This window comes from Rhinolophus sinicus, linkage group LG01, assembly GCF_036562045.2.
Source record: "Rhinolophus sinicus isolate RSC01 linkage group LG01, ASM3656204v1, whole genome shotgun sequence".
Lineage (NCBI taxonomy): Eukaryota > Metazoa > Chordata > Mammalia > Chiroptera > Rhinolophidae > Rhinolophus > Rhinolophus sinicus.
Genome location: NC_133751.1, coordinates 1,142,296 through 1,157,163, shown reverse-complemented (window position 1 = coordinate 1,157,163; position 14,868 = coordinate 1,142,296). Strand labels below are relative to the sequence as shown.

At 55.6% G+C, this 14,868-nt stretch overlaps 1 protein-coding gene across 11 annotated transcripts in view; it reads left to right on the top strand.

Moving 5' to 3' along the window:
- ADARB1 (adenosine deaminase RNA specific B1) overlaps positions 1 to 14,868 on the top strand; it is a 116,543-nt gene that overhangs the window by 37,860 nt on the left and 63,815 nt on the right. For 9 of the 11 annotated variants that reach the window (XM_074323293.1, XM_074323453.1, XM_074323368.1 and 6 more), the window contains exon 2: positions 7,868 to 7,999. The exons of the other annotated variants lie outside the window; for them this stretch is intronic. The gene's annotated coding sequence lies outside the window, so the exon portion shown is untranslated. The remainder of the gene's footprint in view (positions 1 to 7,867; positions 8,000 to 14,868) is intronic. 11 annotated transcript variants of the gene reach the window in all.

The following is a 14,868-nucleotide window of genomic DNA, read 5'->3' as shown; positions in this document are numbered from 1 at the left end:
TCCTGCTGCTCAGGAGCGTGTCGGGCGCCTGCCAGCCAGGGACCTGGCCGCGTGGACCTGGGAGTTGCCATCTTCATCCGAGGGTTCTCGAGGCCGCCCAGAGCAGCCAGCGCCCGTCCAGCACCCAGTCTGTGCCGGGAGCTGGGCGGAGCCTTTGCCTGGACTCCTTATTCAGTCCTCGTGCAGCCCGCGTAGGTGGCACTGTCACTAACCCTGGTTCCCCAGGGAAGCCCGAGGCATCGGCGGAGTGGAGCCTGCCCAGTCGTCCCTAACCCGGGCACGTGGCACTGTGCAGAGGTCGGTGGGCTGTCTCGCCAGGGAGTGAGTGGGTCCTTGAGCCCTCGTTCACCACAGCAACACCAAAGCAGGGTGATCTTTGGGGGTGCATGCCCCCCAGCTCTGTAGCCCCCTGTCCACTCACAGACAAGCCCCATAAGGGCCCAGGAGACAGATACCGTGACCAGTCATCTGCGGACAAGCAGTATTTTGTACTTAGTTCTAGTCCTTTATCCCAGAAATGCAGAAACGTGTGCTTTTGGACATTTGCTCTCACCTGTTGGTGGTCAGGAGGCAGAGTCAGTGAGTCGGGGACCCACTGTCATGTGTCAGAGCTCTGTGCACCCTGCTATCCTCGTTGGGCCTTCATGGCCAGGGCAGTGGACAGCTTTGCAGGGGCTCTGGGTCATCCAACCCTGACGGGCTACAGCCAGAGAGAGGCCCCTTAAAGCTCACGCGCCATCGTCAAGGACCTGGCTTCCCGTGGTCACTTGCACCGTGACCTCCGCCCCTTTCCTGCAGCTTGGGGTCTGAACTTGCCGTATTTATGATGTGAGTTTAATAGTCGAGATGTCTTTTGTTATTTGCATCAGTGAAAGTCAAGGATTCTTGCAGGAGTCCTATGGTGTTTCTGCTTTCACGTGTGACACACGTAAGGAATTGCTCCTTTGCTCTAAAACGCCAGTGTGTAGCCTGCGGTTGTGTCACACACAGAGTCATAGTGGTGAGTCCAGGAGCCGAGGCCTTGCCCAAACGTCTCAGCTAAATCTGGGGCCAGGGTGTCCGCCCAGTTAGATATTAGGGACACCGACATACCCTGTAGAGGTCTCTGTTTATTCCTTTCTGTGACGCCCAAACCTGAAGAGATGTGTGTTTGTTCATTAAACGACTTCACTTTTGTCCCTCTCTGTGTCAAGAACTGTGGTTTTGCTGCTGGAGACCAAGCCCTTGGCACCAAGTGTGCACTGGGGGTGAAAGGTACACGCTCTGAGGGGTGCAGATTGAGTCACCTCCCGGGTCAAAGCCCCTCGGGGCTCAGCACAGCACAGCTGCATGTTTGAGCCGCTTTTCTCTTGTAAACAGGGTCAGTCTGCGAACTGGCCTTGCCTGGGGTGGAGGGCACCTGGCAGGGCTGCGCCCAGGCCCTCTGGCAGGTGCGGTCTCCATGCGTCTGCCCTTTGCCTGGGTTCCATGTCTTCCACGAACAGTTGTTATGTTTCTGAGTTTCTTTTAAGAGAGTTGACATTTTGTTCAAAACAGAATGTGCTCCTCGCGGACTGTGTGCTTAGCTGAGAGGCAGCCCCGGACGAGGAGGCAGCAGCCGCGGGGCGCTGGGCGGCGCGGGCCTTTCGGGACCCCCCTCCCACGCAGGGCTCCCCGTGCATTGCTGTGGGCCTCTTCAGGCTGCTGGAAGAACACGTGGGACCGTGAACACATGGCAGCTGCACGTGGAGAAAGGGCTCATGTCTTGATTTTCACTGTTTAATGACACCTTCCTCAAGGTCTCGTGGACAACGTCTCCTGCCCACACTGGTGCCCAGGAGCAGCACACAGCTTGGTGGCATTTCTTGGACCTCTTCTGGGGTGAATGAAAGTGACCTGGCTCTTCAGAGTGCCACTGCCGGGCGCTCTTCTCCGAGGGACAACTCCCTGCTGCCCTCTGGTTCATTCTTCTGACGTCTGTGTTCACTTTCTAGGCCAGCTTTTTGGGCGTGTGAAAGTGTTGTGTGTGTAGGAAAAGCATGGGCAGGTGCATACTAAATAGTGAATGTGATATGCGTGGGTTCCTGTGACGTGCGTGGGTTCCTGTGATGTATAAGGGCCTCGTGTGATATTTAAAGGCTTCCTGTGACATGCATGGGGTTTCTGCGATATAAGTGGGGCTTCTGTGCTATAAATGGGGTTTCTGTGACATACCTGGGACTTCTGTCCTACACAAGGATTTCTGGCACATACCTGGGAATCCTGTGTTGTATACGGGTCTCTTTCTCGTCACCCTGTGATGCACCCTGTGTGCACTTGTTAGTACACATGGCACCCCCCTCTTCATATGGCTGATGCGTTTTATCGTTTTTCTTTCACAGTAAAAAATAGTTTTTCAAAGAATTCTGACTTTATCCAACTAATGTAATGCACGTAAGTCCCTCACTTGCTGTAATGAGTGCGTCTTAGTGTGTCCTGTGCCTGCACTGCAGACTCACACAAGTCGCCACCGGGCGAGGGCGCCCTGTAAAGTGACTGCCGGGAGGAACAGCAGTACCGTGTGGCCCATCAGTGGGTGTGTGTCAGGGCCGGCTCCTCTCTCCTGCCTCTTGCCAGAGGTAAACAGTTCACAGTTTGTGTCCTCTCCCCTTGGTCTGCGTCACCACAACTGCACGTCGTGCGTCTGTTTGTTAATTCATGTGGGCACTTGCGTGCTGCCTCTCCAGCTGGCAGTTTTTATGAGGTATAGCCTGAGATTTGTTCTCATGAGGTTTAAAACGTGTGTAGGCTGTTTCTCGTCAGTCATTGGGCTTTCTGTGCTTTTCCTACAGCTTCAGTCTAAAAATGTTAAGACAAGGGAAGCAGTATCTATAGTGTTATGATAATATAAATACATTTCACTGCAGAACCAAGTAGTGTGACTGGAGAAGGAAGAAAGTATAATTCTGTGTCACGAAACCCTTGCCCAGGAGAGGAAGCTCGCAGCTTCTTTTCAGGGTTCAGTGCCCCTTCTGAAGGTTCTCTGGCTGCCGGTGGGCCCTGCCCCACCAGGTCTGTTTCGTGGGCTCCATTTTTGTTTTGCCTCCTTAACCCAGTTCTCCATGGGACACGTGGCTCAGAGATTTTGGGGCTCTTCACGCAATGTTCCCACGTGAGTTATTTTGTCCCCATACTTGATTGACAATTCAGCTGGGTCTAGAATTCTAGGGTCACGTAATTTTCCCTTCAAATTCGAAAGCATTTGCTCCTGTTTTCCGGACTCTAGCGTTGCTAGTGAGAAGTCAGATGGCAGCTTGATCCTGTTCTTTCGCAGGCAACTCTCTTCTGCGCCCCTCTCTCCCTCCCTGGCTGGTGATTGGGTGTAGAATTACCTTCTCCCAATCCTCTTCTCTTCCAGATCCAAGTGACCATGCTTGCGCTCCCTCAACCCCCCTCGGAAAGCCTCCGACTGTCTTCGGAGAGTCATTCTTAGGTTTGAGCTTCGGCCCCTTGTTCTCGGGCTCCCCTCCATCCTACACTGCCGTTTCCTCTCCGCTTCAGGCCAACCCGCGTTCATCTGCTTTGTCCCTTAACCACTTACGCGAGGGTCCCTGTCTGCTGCTGAGACCCCTCTGTGATGTCTCCACGCTATTGCGATTCATTTACTGCCCCAAAGTCCCTTTCCTGCCGCTTTGATGAGGTCTTGGGAATAAAGGAAAGAAGCTATGTGCTTTATCACCGTCTGCAATCCGAAGCCTTTAGGTCACTCTTAGTGACAAAACCCTGTGCCTTGAATGTCCTTAAGCGTGGTGGTGCTTTCTTTTCAGTGGAAAAATTGCTCATTATCAAAGAATTGGGAAGAAATTAAGTGAGCCAGTCACATAAATCTGTCAGCAGCATGCATAAAATCATTTCTGTATGTGCACTTGTACGTGTCATTTTATGTTAGTACAAGCGCTGCAGGAGCTGAGGAAGAGCCGGTCACTGTGTTATACTTACCTTGACAGCGCGTTGCCAGTTAGTTAAACTTCACGTACTGAGTCAGCACGTCGCCAGTAAATGAAATGCCACTACCTCATTGAAATTTGAGGTGGGGGGTTCCATGCATCTGTTTTGCAATAAGGTTGGAGATGATTTTATGATACTGTGAAGTTTAGTTATTGAAAAATTGTGGTTCAAAAAAACTGATGAAATTTTCATCACTATATATATGCAAACATCCCATGTCAAACTAATGTGAAATGATGAAACAAAACTAACATTATAACGATACAAATAAGGATGGTGACGATTGAAATCCACGACGAACTGGCTGGACGCTGCGGCGTGCGTGGGGGCTGCGGCCTCTCCGCTCAGCGTCCTGTGGAGCTGGTGGCCGCTGGGCCTGGGAGCCACACTTCTTAGGATTGAATCGGATCTCTGTCACCACGAGTAACACCCCAAGTTTAGGTTGTGAATTCCAAATTTTAGTGCCCCTTAATGATTCACTGTATAAATTACCGTTGACGAGCTGTCGTGGTACTGAAAGACGAAGACTGAAATTTTGCTGGGGAGGCGCCAAAGAGAGGAGTGGGTTTGGGGTCGGTTCCCAGGCCCTGCAGGGCTGACTTTGGACGCCTCTGCCCGAACCAGCATGCAAGCCAGAGGCTCTTTGGGGCATCTGATGAACGCTGAGCGGTTTTTCACTACGAGGTGCTCCTGGGCACATGAACAGCATTTTGTGTAGCGTTTTACCGCTTTTGTGGGTTGGTGACCCTTTGGATGAATGCAGGTGTGAAGTAGGTGTGAAGCCGCGCATCCTTCTCCTGTCTGTCGCTCACCCAGGCTCTTGCCGTACCTGGAAAACAAACTCCCAGAGGCTGCAAAGGCCCCGTGTCCCCTCCTGCCTTGTCCTTTGTCTCTACTCATGATAACGTCACGATGGACATACTGGCATCTTCTGAGGACACCATCCCCAGCCGCCCCCATGGTGTTGCTGCAGCTCTAAGCCCAAGGGGAGGAAGGTGAAAGGGCTTTTATGTGCTTGCTCTTTATTGTCACAATTGGCAAAAACATTTGTTTGCAGTTTATCAGCTTTGTTGGTTCCCCTCGGTTTTCAGTTATTTCCCAAAGGTTGAGTATATTTTAGGAAGCGTGTCAGATTTATTGCACTAATGGAAATGTAGGAAAATGCCAACTTGAATTATTGAGGAGTCTTAAGTTAAAGCATTCCTGAATAGAAATGTCACTGTTGATACGACACATGGATTTATTTCCAGATATTCAGCCAACTGTGCACTCCTGCCCATATTTAGCTCCGCTGTGAGGTGCTCTCTTTTATGTCACTGGATTGAAGCCTTGGCGTGTGTTCACAAGAGAAGATGGCCGCTAATTGTTCATTCCTGTGACATCCTGGATGGGTTTACCCCCAAGGTCATCCTGGTCTCATAAGAAGGGTTGGGAAGTGTCCCCTCTCTTCCCTTCTTGGAGCCGTTGTGTGAAATTTGTGTTTTTATACAGACAGTCGGTGTTCCCACGTGCCACTTGCTTTAATCTTCTTTCTTTTTTTGTTCGGCTTCTCTCACCAAGATCACTTTCCTCCTCCCGACGTGTGACCTGCAAGATTTCTTCTAGTGAGGGAGGGTCTGCCGCTGGCCCAGCCTCTCGCTGCTACTTGTCTGAAATCCCCCTCATTGTCGTTGTGAAGACGTTTGTGTTGGGCCTGGATGCGCATCGTCAGCTCCTGCCGTCCCCTCAGGTCACCAGGCTCTCTGTGTCCCAGGCGCAGTAGCACTGGCCACAGTGGATGTGCTGGGGGGGCTTCGCCGTCAGGACGCCGCCCCCCTCCCAGCTTCCTCTTGATGTCCTCACGTTGCTGTGGAATCCATCGCACCTTTGATGGAGCCTTGAGTCGCCGCGCTGCTCCAGCGGGCCTGCTCGCCGGGTCCCCCCACCCGCCTGCGAGATGACTCTGCCGTTCCTCTGTCCCCGCTGTCCTCCCAGCCTCTGGTCGCACCCGTCCCGCCGCTGCCTACAGACCTGTCAAGCTGTCTTTCTGAAAACAGATGGGGTTGTTCTTTCTTCCACGCAGTCTGCCCGTGGGACCGTCTCCCGAGAGGCCGTCCACCTTCCCTGTCAACAAGCAGCTCAGCCAAGGGCGTCTCTATCTCTAGCCCTCCTGCGCCCCGGGCTCCGTGACCCCGGCCCCGCTCACACCCGCCACTCTGCACGCTGGCTTCATCCTCCGTGGCGGCTGCCATTCCTAGGAAGGCCTGTCAGAAGTCAGGGAGAAGGTTCCTGACTCAGCACCCCGGCCGCCGCGCGCCTGTTCTGCACTCGCCTGCGCGCACCCGCGTTTGTTTGTGTTGCGATAACCGGTGTCTCCAAACATCAGAGAACCTGCCCTCGGACATCTCCGTGTAACAGTACACACGCCATGGTTTTATGCATCTACAGGGCAGACAGTTAGTCCTTGTTCTGTGGCAGAGCGAAGCCCTGATTTCCAGCCTAATTAAGTTATAATGACAAAGGTCCCTTGGAAAGGAAACACAGTTGCTTTGTTTAATCAGTATGACGAGTATTACTGGCAGGCGGGCCATCCCGAGCTGAGTGGTACGTTGATTTGAATACAACCAGCTCTGTCCATACTTGCTGTTAGGACGAGCGTGTTACCTCTCACGTGGCTCCTCCTTCAGCAGCAGGGCTGGCACTTGAACGTCCTTGCGTTGGGGGACAGTCACAGGTGCATCTGTTGTAGAAGACCCTCCAGCTTGACTGAGCTGGGGTCACACTGTTTTCAAGGGGACGTGCTGGGCCAGGCGCTGCTGCAGGAGAAGGCTCCAGAGAGGCGGGGTCCTGGCCTGCAGCTGGGCCGCCAGAGCACCCACCGTGCGGCTCTGTTCGTCCCATCCTACCTCTGTTGCCCCTTTGCCCCCCAGACTTTTAGGTTGCCACCGTTCCTGCCCGTTTCACGTGCCGGCTCCAGGCACGTTGAGGGCACGACCAGATCTCTCAGCCGGTCACTGACTTGCTTCCTTGCCCCAAACCACAGCCCCTGTGCAGCTCTGTCCTCAGTTTCTCGCTAATTCTCTTTTGCAAGAAAGATAAACCCTCCTGCTGCCTGTCCTGCTGTCCTCAGCCTTGTGGCCATATGCACCTGTGGTGCCTTAACTCTCCCTTTCTATGGCAGGGGCCTGGCTTGGCAGTTGTCACATGGTTAATCGTGTAGTGACCCCTTGGTTCCGTCACTTGGAGACGGCCCTGGCAGAGCCCTGGCACACGGCACAGTCACAGCTGGGAGACGTGGAAGGGGCTCAGAAACCAGCAGTTCTCCCCCTGGGACCTGCAGCTGTGACACGTCTGGTGACGACTGTGCAGTTGGGTTCCACGCTCAGATGTACGCTGTCTGCACTGCCTGAGTCCCCTCAGGGACCCGCTGTCCCTCCCCCGGCCTTAGCTCGGAGCCCCGAGGGCTTCCTTCCTTTGGATGTCGCCTTGTTTTGCTAAAACTAAATGGGAATGTTGCATACTTGGGTTTGAAAGTGTAGTAGCGTGTGGAAACTTTCTCTGTAGTGACTTGCTCATTGAGAGGCAGTGACGTGCAGACGTGTCACCACCTTCTGCTGCCAGCCCACGCCCACTGTACAGAAGGTGAGGGCCCCTCTGGCCTGGGGGGTACCTGTCTGCACTAGTGCGCCGGGAGCAAGGTGCATTGTGGGTGTTACATGGGCGCCGGTTGTCCTGGCAGCTGGGTGAGGCATGCTCGGTACTGCGTATCAGCTTTAAAATCCGTAAGAATACGGAAAAAGTCATTGAAACATACTTAGGCGGGGGGTTAACTGAGTCCGTATTATTAGAGTTCCCGTGTGAGGAGTGAAGAAGCTTCTCACACTCACACGATGGACAGTAACTGAATCTTTTTGTTACACAGAGTGAAGTCTGTCAAGGGGACGCCGAGAGCTGGGGACCGCTGGCCAGGCGCGTGCACACCGTCTGCTCCGTCCTGCGTTGCCGGACGCCTGGCCCCGGGGTCAGAGGACACAGACACTGAACAGTCTTCAAAGTAAGAGGGCGAACCTGCCATTTTTCATTGGCTGATAAATGACTTCTGCTTGCTGTGAAGTGAGCGTGTCTTTTAAACCGTGCCTGTGGCCTCAGCCTGTGTGCTGGGCGCCCCGGGCCCTCCGGCGGCTCTTTGGTCACCCGGCAAGCACCGGGGCCTCCTGCCAGCCTTTTCCTTGGAGGTGATTAAAAGACAGTTTGTTTGGTACTTACTTTTGGTGACTTACATGATTCAGCACCTGCTTGTGAGAGGAGTCGAGACAAACCCTGAAATCCCGGTGAAGCCGGTGGGGTGTATGGTTAACGTGTGGTCTGTGGAGAGATTAAGTGAAGGAAGCCAGGTCTTAAGCCCTCAAGGACATTCCTGTGAGGCGGAAGCATCAGGAGGTGGCCGGCGGCCTGCTGGACGCCTAAAGGACCGGCGTGTCCCCGCGTGCATTTGTTCCTTCATTTTGAGGGCGCTGACAAGTGCCTGCGTGTGGCGGGCACCCGTGGGCGTGGCCAAGGACGGAGGAGCGGGCGCCAGCCCACGGGGGTGGGGCATTTTGGGGAGTCAAGATGCGCCCACATCTGACCACTGGGTTTTGAGTTGGGGCCTGGAGAGGCCCCGCTGGGCATTTCTGAGGGTGTACATGTCAGGAATGGAAGGTCACTCAGTGGTTTGCAGGGAGACCTTTAGAAGAGATTTTGCTCGATTGTCACCTGATCCTTTTTTCCTCGGTACCCGGGGCAGGAGGGTGACGGGAGGTGACTGCTCACGGCTTGTGCGGAGGCTGGGGTGTCATCTTCAGCCTCAGCTCTCCTTTCAGCTCAGTTAGTGACGCCAAGTCAGCTTGCCTGCGACTTTATCAAAAGGTAGTGAGAACCTCAGCGCTAGTCGGGTCTGAGGGACACACGTGCTCAGTGCGGAGTGAGTTGTGAGTGTGACCGGCCACGTGTGACAGGCCACAGAAGTAAACAGCTGCATTAAGCTGCTTGTGTGCAAGAGCCAGTGTTTTGACACAGGGCAAGCATGCGTTGCGAAAGCGAGGTGTTGGCCATCTTTTGCAGAAATAAATTGTCCTTAAAGCCACAGGAGAAGTGATGAGGCCAAGAGACACCCCCCCCCCCCCATGTGCTGACAGAGCGGGACGCGAGGGCTGAAGTTACAACCACGGCAGCGTCTCCTCCCGACTCTCGGCTGATAACTAACCGCACAGTCCGAATTTTGTTTCTGTTTTCATAAAGTGAGAGCTAATTTCGGCAGCGGATAGCCTGATGTATTATTCTTTTCCCTTTTCAGAGTGGCGTGAAAAAGAAAAAAAGAAACATGAATTTTTTTGGCTAAAAAAGTCTTTACGAGTTGAAGCCCGCATGCCCTCGGGGCTTCCCCCTTCGCCCCCCTTCCCTGTTCCGGCAGCAGCGCCGGGGGTCTGGGCTTCGCGCCGGTGTCAGGCTCCGTGGCTGCTTCTGCCTCGCTTGTTCCCTAAAAGGACAGAAGCAGTGCCTGTACCTCACATGTCAGAGGGTGTCCTGGGCCGGGTCGGGCTGGCCTGCGGCTGAGCCAGCGCGCACCTCTGGGCGGGGCCTGAGGAAACTTTGACGCTGGTGGAAACGTCACAGCTTTTTCTCTCACTGCCACCACACCCCGACATTCTTTTCATAGCAAATACCCCCGTTTATTCTGACGTGAAATTCATAGAAGATACTGCTTTGTAGATTTAAAACCATATAATCTTTTAAAGTGCGATCATGCCAAGTGTAATAAAAGAGACGTGTGCCAACATGTAAGTCTCGTGCAGTGCTGCTCGCAGCGCCCCTGTCACGTGTGAAGGCAGACGGAGCAGGCTGAGCGTCGACCCACACCTGCTGCGCAGCCCACGCGGCCTTGTCTGCCCCGACTGCGGGGAGCAGGCGCAGCCCTCCCAGGCTGGACTTGGGGAGGCTGTTCAAAGCTTGGAGAGATACGTCGTGTCACGTGGGAGGCTTTGACCTGCACGTTGGTCCTTCAGGGCAGGGCACCTTTCTGTCCCGCGCAGTGCCCCCTACCCACCGTGTGCAGACCACTTCCTCCCACGGCCACCTGCTGGGCCGGCCGGGCACTGGGGTGTCTAGAGCCTTGGCTCAGAGGTGTCGCTGGCAGCCAGATGCAGCACGGCGTCCCAAGCAGTTGGCATTCGGAGGAGCTGTTGGGGACAACTGGGGGTGGCAGGGGACTGTCATGGAGGTTCCTAGGGCACCCTGCTGCGTGTCGTGCGCTGTCACGCCTGCTCCAGGCTGCAGCAGCAGCAGGGGGAGCCCTGGTGTCCTTGTCACACTGGGGGGGGTGGGGTGGCTGGTGAGCGAAGGACGCTGTCGCAGAGCGCCGCTCTGAAGCCTTACATGTAGCCAATACTTGGCAGGAGTTTCCTTTAGAGTGACTTCTGGCTGAAACAACCTGTTAAGCACAGATGACGCTTTAGTTTATAATCATTCCCGAGGGTTCTGAAGTAAAATAAAATTGGCTAAGAATAAGCAGTGACTCTCAGTGTGTTTTTCTGGCATTTCATTGTCACCAAGAAGGTGTCTTTGTATCAGCTGGCCCGACTCATGGGCTTCCGTTCTACAGAGGCATCAGTGCGCAGCGTCTGTCATGTGAGGTCAGGAGCTGGCCGCCAGCCAGGTCAGAGGCGCTGTCTGCAGCGTGGTCACCCATAGCCTCTGTCACCGACTTGAAAATGGCTCTCGTGTGCTCTTCTGTCCTGAAACCAGGAAGTGAGCGGGCACACCCCACCAGCATGAGTTCTTCATCTCGAGGCCTGTGTGTTGCCCACGCTGATGGCCGTGAGGAACTTCACGTCCCACCCTGTGGGCACAGGAGGGGCCAGCCTGCCTCCTGGGGGCGTGTGGTGGCTGCAGATGGCACAAGCCCTTCCTCCTTCCTGGGGAGCCATGGGGAGGAGACTCCTTTTCAGAGAGGACACCCCAGACGTAGGTCTGTTTGCCTACTGTTGCGTCCAGGTCTGTGCGTGTGCAGGAGGCAGGTTGTCGTTGGGCCTCACGGTGCCCTGAGTTATGACTGGACAGTGGAGGGACTCAGCACATGGGGTGTTCCTGGGTGCCAGGGGCTCAGTGGGAAGACACCCCACTTAAACCACCCTTCATCTCAACTTAAGAGCGCAGTGAGTGGAAGGGAGCTGCGCACAGGTCAGAGGGGCGAGGCCTCCCTGAGCCCCCGAGGACATGAAGCGTTGGAGAAGCAGAGCAACTCCTGTCCTCCCCCAGCCCCGTCCCCCCAGATCCCGCCTGCAGTGGGCCTGGCCCGTGCACCAGGTCGCCACTTCTGGGCTCACTGTCCTGGCGGTCGTGACTCAGTCCTGGTGCCTTCGGACAGCTGTTGGGGGTTGTCAGCTGCATTCGCCAGTGTGAACCCCAGTTCTCTCCCTCCAGGTGTCAGTAGTGAAGGGGTCTGGGGTTGGTGTTCTGTCGCTGCCTGGCAGATCACCGCAGACTCAGCCCTCTGTCTGCAGGGCTCAGGGCACAGCTTGGCTGGGTCCCTGCGAGGGGTCTCACCTGGCCGCAGGGTCTTCTGAGGCTCGGCCCCCTGCCCAGCTCACTGGCTGTGAGCAGAGTTCCGTCTGTGAGGCCGTTCACCCCTAAGGCCGCCCCTCGTTCCCTGCCAGCTGACGCCCCACGGCATGGCGGTTGGGTTGGCTTCCCCGAGGCCTGCGGGACGGTGTCGCCCCGCCTCATGGCTCTGACGTCCCAATCCTAACAGGCTCAGCCGATTAGGTCGGGCCCACTCAGGATAGTCTCCCTTTTGATTAGGGACCTCATTTTATCTGCAAAAATCCTTTCGCCTTGGCCTTCTATGGGTGTACTCATTATATTCCCAGCTCCGCCCATTGTCAAGGAGAGATTATATAGGCGTGGACACGGGGGTGGGGGTGCGAACACCACTGGGATTGGGATGCTTTGCTGATGGAACTGTGCACCCCACGGAGCTGGGTGCCTGACAGCTGCAGACCTGAGCGAGGTGCGTCCCGAGGGAGGTGTGTGCTTGAGCAACGGAAGCCCAGCCTCCTGTATTTCAGTGTCCGTAATACCTGAAGATCCTACAAAGAAGTGAGGACGAGATGGTGTCGTGGGAATTAGGGGCTCACACGGGGTTTCCCTGAAAGATGAAATCTGAATAGCCAGTGAACACGTGGAAGGTGCTCGCTTGAGAGCCCACCCAAGGCCAGACCTCCCAGTGGTGAAGATGCGGAGGTGAGCAAGTCAGGGTCCTTGCCCTCAAGGCCCGCCTTGGGGAAGCTGCTGTGCTGCAGCCTGAGCCCAGACCCCTGGGTGATAGCTGTGTATCCCGGAGGCTGGGACGGAGACCTCCCTGCAGATGGCCATGGGGACCCGAAGGCTAGGGTCTACAGCTACCGTGTTTTCCCGGAAATAAGATCTAGCCAGACCATCAGCTCTCATGTGCCTTTTGGAGCAAACAGTAATATAAGACCCGGTCTTACATTATATTATATAAGACCAGGCCTTATATTATAGTAAAACAAGACCGAGTCTTATATTAATGTTTGCTCCAAAAGGCACATGAGAGCTGATGGTCCGGCTAGGTCTTATTTTCGGGGAAACGGTAAGAATGCCTTTGCATCTAAGGAGCAGCTGTAAGCCAGATAAAGAATGTATGGCAGACACTGTCTGTGGCCGCAGAGACTTAAGAATTTGCCACCATCCATTCCCAGGGCTGGGGTTCGCTGGCTGCGTGGGGGCCTTGTCTGCTGGCCCCGGCGGCTCCGGAGGACTGCGTGGGGGGCAGTTTGCAGACCCAGAGTCCTCGGCCATGCTGCGTGTGAACCCAGAGGGCGGAGGGCCTGTCCTCTGTGCCTCCTTGGCCCCCAGACTCAGCCAGAGCCTGCAGAGTGACTAGGCACTTGGGGAGCATTTCACCCTAAACAGACTAAGAAAACAGCCATGATCCTGGGAGCTCAGTGATGCAAGCGGAAGGGCCAGACAGAACAACCAAGAGAAAGAGGCGCACAGTGAGGCAAAAAGACTGGACAAGACAAGCTGACTTCATCCTGAAATCAAGGTGACATGTACGGCGCTGGCAGAGACCGGGACACTTTCTGGAACCGCTGAGCCTGCTTTTCATTTCAAACCTTGAGACAGATTTGACAAGAGAACGGGCATGTGGAGAACACGCGTCTGCGTGTTCAGGAAGATCAGGTGAAGGCAGATGGCAGACAGAGACATGAGTCGAAGGCCTCAGGTGACGTCCCCACCCCCAAGAGGGTGCCGTGGGCCTGTCTGCCTGCGGGCGCGGCTGGACGCAAGCCTGGCTGCCCTCACGCTCCGGAGGTCCTTGGGGACAAAGGGGGCGGGATGGAGCTGGGTGCTAAGACCTGACCGCACACCTCCTGCCCAAGTCACCACCGCTAGAGGCCACCAGCTGCAGTGCCGCTAGGTGGGAGGGGTCGGGATGGGGACACCTGTAGACATAGCAGGTCACATGCCCCCACCTCACCACTGTTCACCCTGTAGATGCCCGCGGTCCAGGCTGGAGCTGGAGGTGGGTTAGGAGCAGGCCCCGGCCTTGAGCAGGAGGGGAAGACTCACTGCTGTCCCGCTGCCCCGCGTGGAGGCAGGGCTGCCGAGAGGACGGCACTGTGAGGGCTGTTTCTGAGGGGGTCAGCACCAGGCCCCCCAAGCCCCAGCTCCCACCTCCTCTTATTTGCTGTGTGTGTGTGGTGAGGTTGGGGCCACAACACGGGTTTCACAGTCCTGGCAGGTTCTGCATCCACGGGGACACCTGTCTTCCAACGCGCGGGTCCTTAACAGTCCTCTCCAGGGTTGGGGCCCCGCCCAGGCTGAGACTCAGGGAGCACTCGAGGACGGTGATGTGGGGTGGTGCAGGTAGATGGAGGTGCGGCCGCCAGAGTGGCTCAGAGCTTTGGGGCCTGTAGCAGCGTTCAGGAAAGGTCTGTGCTGCCTCCAGCGTGTGTGCTGAGCACCTGTGGGCAAGGTGGACGGGGCAGATGGCACCTGCCTGTGGAGCTGGTAGCTAGCAGGGCAGAGAACAGCCGTACTGTCACCACCGGCAGTGTCAGCTATAAGGGAGGGCAGCAGGAGTGGCGGCCTCTCCGAGGGGTTGGCATTTGACCAGGACCCAGGAGGGGTCACCACACCCCGCCGGCCCCTCTTCTCCAGACCCCTGGGGCGGCAGGTGTGAGGGTGTAAGGGACACACCGCCGCCTGCTGGTGGCCACGGCGGGGAAGCTGGTAGACTTGGAGCATCGGGGACCTGGTGACCTTGGGTTGTTTTCCATTCGCAAAATGAAAAATAATCTGAATAGAACTTGGTTTAAACAGCGTGAAGTTTGAACAATTTCTAAAAAGTGGTTGGATCCCCGGTTCTTATTGTTGTGGCTTTAAGTGCACAATTACCCACAAACGTATGACAATACATCAACGTTCAGTCACCTGTACACTGTGCATGCAAATCATAAACATCTGTTCTTAGAGTCGGGGGAATTTTCTTCTAGCTGTTTTGTGTCTGGCCGTGAGACTAAACATAAAATAATGGATCCAGATACCTTCAGACTGAGGTGTGAAAAATAGACTCGCCTGTAGGAGCAGGGAAATACCCTGTGCGTCCTTGGCGCGGGTTCCCTGCAGCGGGAGGGACTGTGGCGGCGCGGCGGCGCCCTCTTGTGGACGGTCCCTGTGCTGACCCCCCTCCCTGCCACGAACCCAGCCTGACTGCCCCTAGCAGCCTGCGAGCTTGCCTGGTGTTCCGGCCACAGATGACCTTCAAACACGGGCGAGAGCATTTAATGTGGCCTCTCCATCACTTCTTCACGTGATGAGGAAAGGTTCTGGGGCCCCATTCTACAAGAATAAGGCCCA